At 25.1% G+C, this 8,778-nt stretch overlaps 1 long non-coding RNA gene across 2 annotated transcripts; it reads right to left on the bottom strand.

Annotated features, from left to right (window-relative positions):
* Window positions 1-8,317: 8,317 nt before the first annotated feature.
* LOC135922501 (uncharacterized) lies at window positions 8,318-8,778 on the bottom strand. 2 transcript variants are annotated; one of them, XR_010570935.1, is made up of 5 exons: window positions 8,746-8,778; window positions 8,656-8,697; window positions 8,566-8,607; window positions 8,476-8,517; window positions 8,318-8,427 (listed from the first exon to the last, which is right to left on the bottom strand). It is a non-coding gene; the product is annotated as an uncharacterized LOC135922501 (long non-coding RNA). The 2 variants fall into 2 exon arrangements; XR_010570934.1 differs by lacking the exon at window positions 8,746-8,778 and having other exon boundaries at window positions 8,656-8,737.

The following is an 8,778-nucleotide window of genomic DNA, read 5'->3' as shown; positions in this document are numbered from 1 at the left end:
AGGTCTTTTATATTTTTTAAATTATATAGATTTCCAGTCCTCTCATTAGCAGCTAGAAATTTTTTAGCAATTCAAGCAACATCTGTCCCCTGTGAACAAATATTTTCGAAAGCAGGAGATCTTGTCACAAAAAAAAGGAATAGGCTTTCAAACAAAACAATACAAGCTTTGATGTGTATGGGGGTTAAAGAATGGAATAGATCTACCGCCTCCATTAAGTCCCTCTTCTAATTCCTTCCAAGGAAGTTCTACAAATAAAGACATTAGCATTTATTTAAATTAAATATTTGTATTAATTATTATATTATTCATAATTAATTTTATTGTTTATATAATACTCTTATATTTAATAAAATGATAAAACAAATTAAATTAGGTTAAAAAAAATATGTTTTATAAACAAATAAAAACCCCGTCTTGGACCGGTCTTTTTATTTAGGACCACGTCTGGATCGATCTTTTTTAAGGACCGTGGTCCGGTCCGAGGGTATCGGTCCAGTCCGGACCAAAGACCTGACCGTGACCTTCACTAAGGCTAACCCAACCTTAATCCCTCACATTGCTACAAAACTTGATGAATCTATTAAAGATAAGCTAAGAAAATAATAACGAATAAACAAACGCCTTGCCAGTTCTAGAGTTACTGGTAGCCAAAATAATAAAAAAACTACGCTTGAAATTAAATCATTTATTTTTTTTATCTTATATTATATATATATATATAATATATAAGTTTCATTAGTGTTTAATGACACTTTTATTTAAATAGATAACATTTTTTTTTATTTAAAATAAAATATAGACAAATAATTTGAGAAATGCAAGACATACATTAAATTTATCCGAAAAGCTACAATAACCCTATATAATAAACAAAAATTTATTTTTTATATACAATTATAATTGATCATATTACCAAAAAGTATAAGAGTCGGTTATTTTAATTTTATTTGTCATGATTCTCTAATAAGTGGTTTGCCCAGGCCTTCCCAGTTTCCCTTAATACGGAATTCCAGCGTCTACATGGCCGGGAGGGGGGGGGTAGGAGACAAATGCCTCCAAAATATATTAGCATTTTTGGGGGTAGGTATCGATTTTAAGGGGTTGATATTAATTTTTTGGGGGTAGGCATTATTTTTTTGGGGGTAGGTATTGATTTTTGGTGGGTAATTTTTGATTTGAATTAATCTTTTTTTAATCCATTAATTGATACGATTATGATGGTTATCGTTTGATTTTCTGAAAAATGTCAATTAAAGTAAAGATATTTGTCAATTAATAAATAATATAAATTTTCTTTGTCAACGATTTTCATTTAGCATTTTATCAAGTTAATATTTACACATTTCCTACAAGCAAAGAATAATAAAAAACATAATATGTAAAAAATTATATTATAATAATTATTTCTTTCTAGATGCCAAGTAACAAAACCATATTTAAAGTTAAGTGCAATATTAAAAATTGCAAAACTTCTAAAATAAGAAGTGACATGATACATGAACATTATAAACATAAACATCCTCATGTCAAGCCAGCTGATATGAAATTTACAAAGGTAGCCATCAAAAGAGATAATAATAATTGGGTATCTTTAAATTGTGATATTCCATATAATATCACAAATGGAGTTGAAACCCAGTTGAAAAAAAAGACAATAACATCTTACTTCCAAAAAGTAATATTTTTATTTATTATTGTAACTATAAATTTGTGAATTAATAGGAACTGATTTAAAATTTTACCAGAATAATATTAATATTAAAGTAGTCAGGGTATAGAGAAAATAAATTATATATATTATTATTTAATGTTTTTTAACTGTTTATCACACTATTTTTATATCTATATATACTTTATAAAGTTCAATTTAACAATATGTTTAATAAGTTAATAATAATAATTTAAAACCAAAGTATTAAAAAAACTTATTAAGTTACTATAATGTAGTAAAATAAGGTAATGTTAATTTCTAGGAATTTTTAAATTTAAATCTTTTCATCTTTAATTGAATTAAGACTTCAAATTCTTTTACTTTTTTTAAATATAAATCTTATAAAATATGATTTGGAATCAACTATTTTCAAAATGTTATCTGTGTGAGTTTCATCCCCTTTATTTACATTATGTGTTATATTAGGTATGTTTATTATCATTGTTTTATTTAGCTATTAGAATTTCTTTAGATAATATACTTTCATCATGAATTTCACAATTTTATTTATACTTAATATTGTTTTTATTTTTATAGTCATTATAATATTGTTTTATGATTTCTTCATGTGATCGCAGTTTTATATTAATCTGCATCTATCATGCCTATGAATCTTTCAAGTATATTTTAAAAATGTTTTTACATGATCTAACAAAGTCATATTGATGTTTATGATTATTGTGTTCAAAATATGTGAATTCCCTTTGTATTCTACATTCACTTGTGCTTTACCTATTACTTGTATCATCTTTCCATTGTAACCTGATAACTTTATGTTGGACTTCATAATATTTTTAATACCTGTTTTCTCAATCATGTATTCATGTAGAGTTAAAACATTTATTAAAAACTTAATTATAATGTAGTTAAAAAAAATTATCATTTGCCTAAAAATTTATTAAAAATATAGTTATCATAAGGAAAGAAATTAAACTCCTCTTTATTTATAGAAAATCTCAGTTATTGAAGATTCACAAATTGTATTATCTCCTCATCCAATCCCCAGTTCCAGTGAGGTGTTTACTTTATATGATGAGGTATTTAATTAAAATACGAATTATATGATAACTTTTGAAAGAAATAAATTATGATTATGAGGTTAATTAAATATTTCCAACTTTATTAAAAACTTAATTATAATGTAGTTTTGACTAAAATTTTATTAAAAATATAGTTTTTCATAAGTAAACAAATTATACTCTTTATAGCAAATCTCCAATATTGAAGATAATTGTATTATCTTCTCATCCAATCCCCAGTTCCAGTGAGGCGCTTACTTTGCATGATGAGGTATTTAATTTAAATACGAATTATATGATAACTTTTGAAGAAAATAAATTAGGACATTTAAATATTTCCAACATTTATTGATTAACTTAATTATAATGTAGCTAAGAATAAAATGACCATTTGGCTGAAATTATATTAAAAAATATTTTCACAAGTAAACAAATTATACTCTTTATTTATAGCAAATCTTCAATATTGAAGATTCACAAATTGTATTATCTCCTCATCCAATCCCCGGTTCTAGTGAGGCACTTACTTTGCATGAGGCATTATATTTAAATAAAATTTATATAATGACTTTTGAAGGGAATAAATTATGAGGATATTCAAAGTCCAAGTCTTATTCTGCTATACAAAAAAAAGGAACCAAATGACCCTTTTCACTTTATATTATTTAGGATGACAAATATTTTGATAAATTTCATAATTGCTGTAGGCCCTTGTCAGCCATGTACAAATAAATTTCAATATCCTGTTACTAACAAGAGGTTTTAAATAATATTTATTTTCATTAATTTTTACCCATCCATTATTTCTATACCAATATATTTTTTTTTACTTTTTAAACAGGAGCATGAATATAACCTATTATAGAAAGGTTAATATAGATGGTTCCCTCAACCCCAGAAATTGGCTATCTTATAGCACTACTTTAGACAAAGTCTTTTGTCTATATTGTATTATGTTTGGTGGCCCTAAGTCCAATACTTTTTGGACTCAACATCGGGTAAATAATTGGAAAAACATAAAGCGTGACTTAGAGAGACACGAAGCATCTTCTCTTCATAAAGATTGTGAATATGCAAACATGACTTGGCTTGCAAATAAACGCATTCAAGATCATTTGCTATCAAATAAGCTTGATATAATCATGGAAAATCGTAATATAGTTCATAATATTATCAATGCCATTATGTACCTTATAAAATGTAATATAGCCTTTTGGGGTTCTAATTCGAATGAAGGTAATTTTATGTGTCTTATAAAATTAATGGCAAAAACGGTTCCAACTTTACGTGCATACATGGATAACAACGAAAAATTGCGGAGAAAAAAATCAGATAAAATTTCGAGACCTTATATAAATTTACTGTCATATGGCCACGTGAAAAAAATAACTGAAATTATTAAGATAAAAATAACAAAAAGCATTATTCAAACAATTAAAGAGAATCGTGCCTATAGCATCATATTAGATGGAACATATGATCTAAAAAAGAATGCATAGCTTTGCTTGTACGGTATATAGAAGATGATCTGCATCCACATCCTGTAGAAAGGATCATACATGTTTTTACAACATCAGAAACCACTGGGGAAAATATAAAGAAACATGTTTTTTCTAAGTTTAATGATCTTGGTCTTCCTCTTGATTATTTGGTTGGACAAAGTATGGATGGTGCAGGGAATATGAGAGGAGTATACAAAGGAATGCAGGCTTTAATATTGAAAGAGGCTCCAAAAGCCATTTATATTTGGTGCCATGCACATCGGCTAAATTTAGTAGTTGCTCATGTTTGTGGATGCAAAATTTAAATGAAAAAGGCAATGGGAATATTAGATGAGTTATATAATTTTATGAATGGAGTTAGACGTCAAGGTGTGTTTGTTAAATATCAAATGAGAAAGTCCAAGAAATCTCTTAAAAGAATTAAAAACACAACAAGTTAAATAAAATATTTTTAATGAAACTTGAAACTTAGAAATTGGTCATCATCCTACAAATCTGTAGAAATCTTTTTAGATGTTTATGAACATATTTTAGCATCATTAGTTGAATTAAAAGATTCTAATGACCGAACCTCTTCCATTGCCGATGGGTTATTATCAAGAATTAAAGATGAAAATTTTATATTAAGTCTTTTTATTTTGAAAGAAATATTGAAATGTACACATGAGGCTTGTATTGAAATGCAGGCAGTTGGTAATGATTTGGCTTTGGTAACCAAATTAATACAACATACAAAAAATAAATTACAAAACTAAAAGGTTAATAGTTACTATTTCTATAATAATTTTAAAATATAGCTAATGGAGACAATATATTTTTAAAATTACATTCCTTATCTAATAGTTTTTTGAAAAAGAATAATGTAATAACTGATTTGTATAATATGAAATCAATATTCAAATTGGATCAAACAGAATTCAATAATTATGTTGAACAAAAAAAAAACAAGTTGAATAAATTAAAAAAATTTAAATTATTATTTATTATTATAGATATAGAACGGAAATATTTTTCCCTGTTCTAAATGCAATAATTAATCACCTAAATGATCGATTTAATTAGGATTGTTTAAATTTTTTATCACAGATATCCATTTTTACTCCCGCTGGAATTATGGATAATGAAAAAATAGAAGGATGGCAAATATCCGAAATTTGTAATACTTATCAATTGGATGTCCAAAACATTGTTGATGAATATAATGATTTTCGCTCTTTATATTTGGAGTCTCAATCAATCATTTTTTGCGAAGATCTTTTAAAAGTTAAAAAGAATGACGCGTTATATATTGATGAAAGTAATTTATTGATATTTTATGTGTAATTGTATATAATTAAAGGTATTGCAAACGATCAAATTACCAAAGAAAATATCAACAGCGAAATCATGACCAAAATAAAAAAATGGATAAAATTTTCTTTTATATTACCATACCGACCTTTAAATCAATTAAATTCTTATTCAAATTTAAATTTATTATATAAATATTTATTAACCCTTCCTACAACTTCCTGTTCAGCCGAAAGAGCCATGAGTAAAGTAAAAATTAACAAAACTCGAATGCGGAATAAAATTTCGGACCCATTTTTGGAAAATTTACTGTTAATATCCAGCGGAATTGATGTTTTTAAAAAATTTACAATTGATGATATTATAACACAATTTGCTTTAACATCAATAAGGTTATCCAAATTATTAATAAAATAATTAATGTATCTTTTTCACAGAGAATATAGGCTTTTAAATAATGTATATTTAATTTAACATTTTATAATTTCAATGCAAAATATACTATAATTCATTTTATTCTAATATTTTATATAATAGCTCTATTTACAATACATGTTTTTAATTATGTGGAATCAAGCTAAATATACCTCTTTAAATTTATTCGTCTTATATTTTTTACAATATTTTAGATCTTTTTCATAGAAATATTAATATGTTATCTCATTTAATTCCCTTATATATATTTTATGAAAATAAAGTGAATACCAAATTATGAAAAGATTGCATTATTTAAATAAAAGTTCATTATCACTTACAAATTTTTAAATTTTTTTTCCCTAAATAGGCTTGAAAGATTGTAAATAGAATTATGTTGTAAGGTTATAAATCGTGACAGATAAGATTTTTTAAATAAAATCACTATACCATCGTAGGTCTGTAAATTTCGCGGCCGAAGGCCGCAGGATTTTTTTAGGTGGGTATGGGTAGATTTTGGAGGGGTTTGCCTCCATCAAATTTTCTGCCATGTAGACGCTGCGGAATTCACATGTTTTTTTTTACATCTCCTTCATGTGATGATAAATCAATTAAAAATTACCTGACACGGAAATATCTTTAAAACAAATTATTAAGGGTTGAGCTGGGCTGGATAAACTTTTATAATTATATGCTTCCTAATATTGTGAGGGATCTAGCATGACATCTATCGTAAAAAAATGAATAAAAATCATATTTTAATTTTTTTTTACATTTCTAATGATATGTTAATTTCCTACTAGGAACTCCATTAATAAAATTTTTATCGTAGAGATCTATACTTATTATTCCTATAAATATCAGTTTTACTCATATTTTAACTTTTTTTAGATTTCTAATTATTAATGGGAATATGTTAATCTCTTTTCCTACTAGGAACTCCATTAATAAAATTTTTATCATAAGGATTTATATTATTCCTATAAATATCAGATTTACTCATATTTTAATTTTTTTCAGATTTCTAATGATTAATGGGAATATGTTAATCTCTTTTCCTACTAGGAACTCCATTAATAAAATTTTTATAGTAGAGATTTATACTTATTATTCCTATAAATATCAGATTTATTCATATTTTAATTTTTTTTTAGATTTCTAATGATTAATGGGAATATGTTAATCTCTTTTCCTACTAGGAACTCATTAATAAAATTTTTATCATAGGGATTTATACTAGTTATTCCTATAAACATGAGATTTATTTTGTTAGAGGTTTCTAGTCATTTATCTTACTAAGAAATCTATTTATCATACGTATTTATTCATATAAATATCTGATTATTAAGATATTACTTAAAAATATTGTTAAAAGGCTCGATTTGAGTCGAGTTTTTAAAAACGGCTAACTCAAATTTTCGCTAGCAAAATATTGACTAAGCCTCGAGATTTAGCTAATATATGCCAAACCTTTATGCCATCTCTGAGCAAGGTCTGCTGGCTTGCCTAATATTTTTTCGGATAAAATATTGAGTTAGCCGTTTTTAATCGGCTCAAATCGAGCCGTTTAACAACATTACTTATATGATATAATGAATAAGCATGCATGTTGTAAGAATAATGAAATATAAGCCTAACAACAATTTTATTATTACTTTTGCAATTATATCAATAGTATATATATAAATATTATAATTGATAAATATAAAATAATGATTGCAATTGTATAATAATGCTATATAAAATAATAATTGCAATTTATATATCAATATTCAATAGTATATAAATTTATATTTATTGAATATATTGATGAAGATATATAAAATAAAGATTGCAATTTGCATATCAATTATAAAATTATATTTATCAAGACTGTATATTGATGGTGGTGTATAAAAATTTGTATATATTGCAATTGAATATTAATTGTATATAAAATGATGATTACAATTTGTATATCAATAGGTGATATATAAAATAATGATTGCAATTTGTATTTTAATAGTAATATATAAAATTATGGTAATTACTTTTTGCATATCAATATTATATAAAATGGTGTAAATTTTTTATAAAAAGCATTAAAAAATGAAAATTTTGACAGCATGATCATAATATTGATAAAGAGTGATGTGAATTTTTAGGTAAAAACCTAATAATTAATAAATATCTATGTATGCATATAATAGTTTTCTCTATTTTGAGAATATAAATAATTATTAGAAAATAGTAGATTTTTATTAAATTTAGATTATTTAAATTTATATTGAGCATTTTGCTTTAAAAAAATTAATTGATTTATTGAATAATCTTCAATGGATATAAAAGATAATTTCCAGATAAAACTAATAGCATATTTTAAATTTACCTTGATTGGTTGGAGTTCCTGAATAGATTATAAATGATGCTAAGAATAAAATTTCCAGGTTAACAAGATAGCATATTTTAAATTTTCTTTGAGTTCCTGAATGGATTATATCAAGTGATGCTAAGATTAAAATTTCCAGGTTAACAAGATAGCATATTTTAAATTTACTTTGGTTGGTTGGAGTTCCTGAATGGATCATATCAAGTGATGCTAAGATTAAAATTTCCAGGTTAACAAGATAACATATTATAAATTTACCTTGATTAGTTGGAGTTCCTGAATGGATTATATCAAGTGATGCTAAGATTTAAATTTCCAGGTTACCAAGATAGCATATTTTAAATTTACTTTGGTTGGTTGGAGTTCCTGAATGGATTATATCAAGTGATGCTAAGATTAAGATTTCCAGGTTAACAAGATAGCATATTTTAAATTAACCTTGATTAGTTAGAGTTCCTGAATGGATTATAT

Source organism: Gordionus sp. m RMFG-2023, chromosome 1 (assembly GCF_954871325.1).
Source record: "Gordionus sp. m RMFG-2023 chromosome 1, tfGorSpeb1-WG-v2, whole genome shotgun sequence".
Classification (NCBI taxonomy): Eukaryota; Metazoa; Nematomorpha; class Gordioida; order Chordodea; family Parachordodidae; genus Gordionus; species Gordionus sp. m RMFG-2023.
This window is presented reverse-complemented; position numbering and strand designations above follow the sequence as displayed.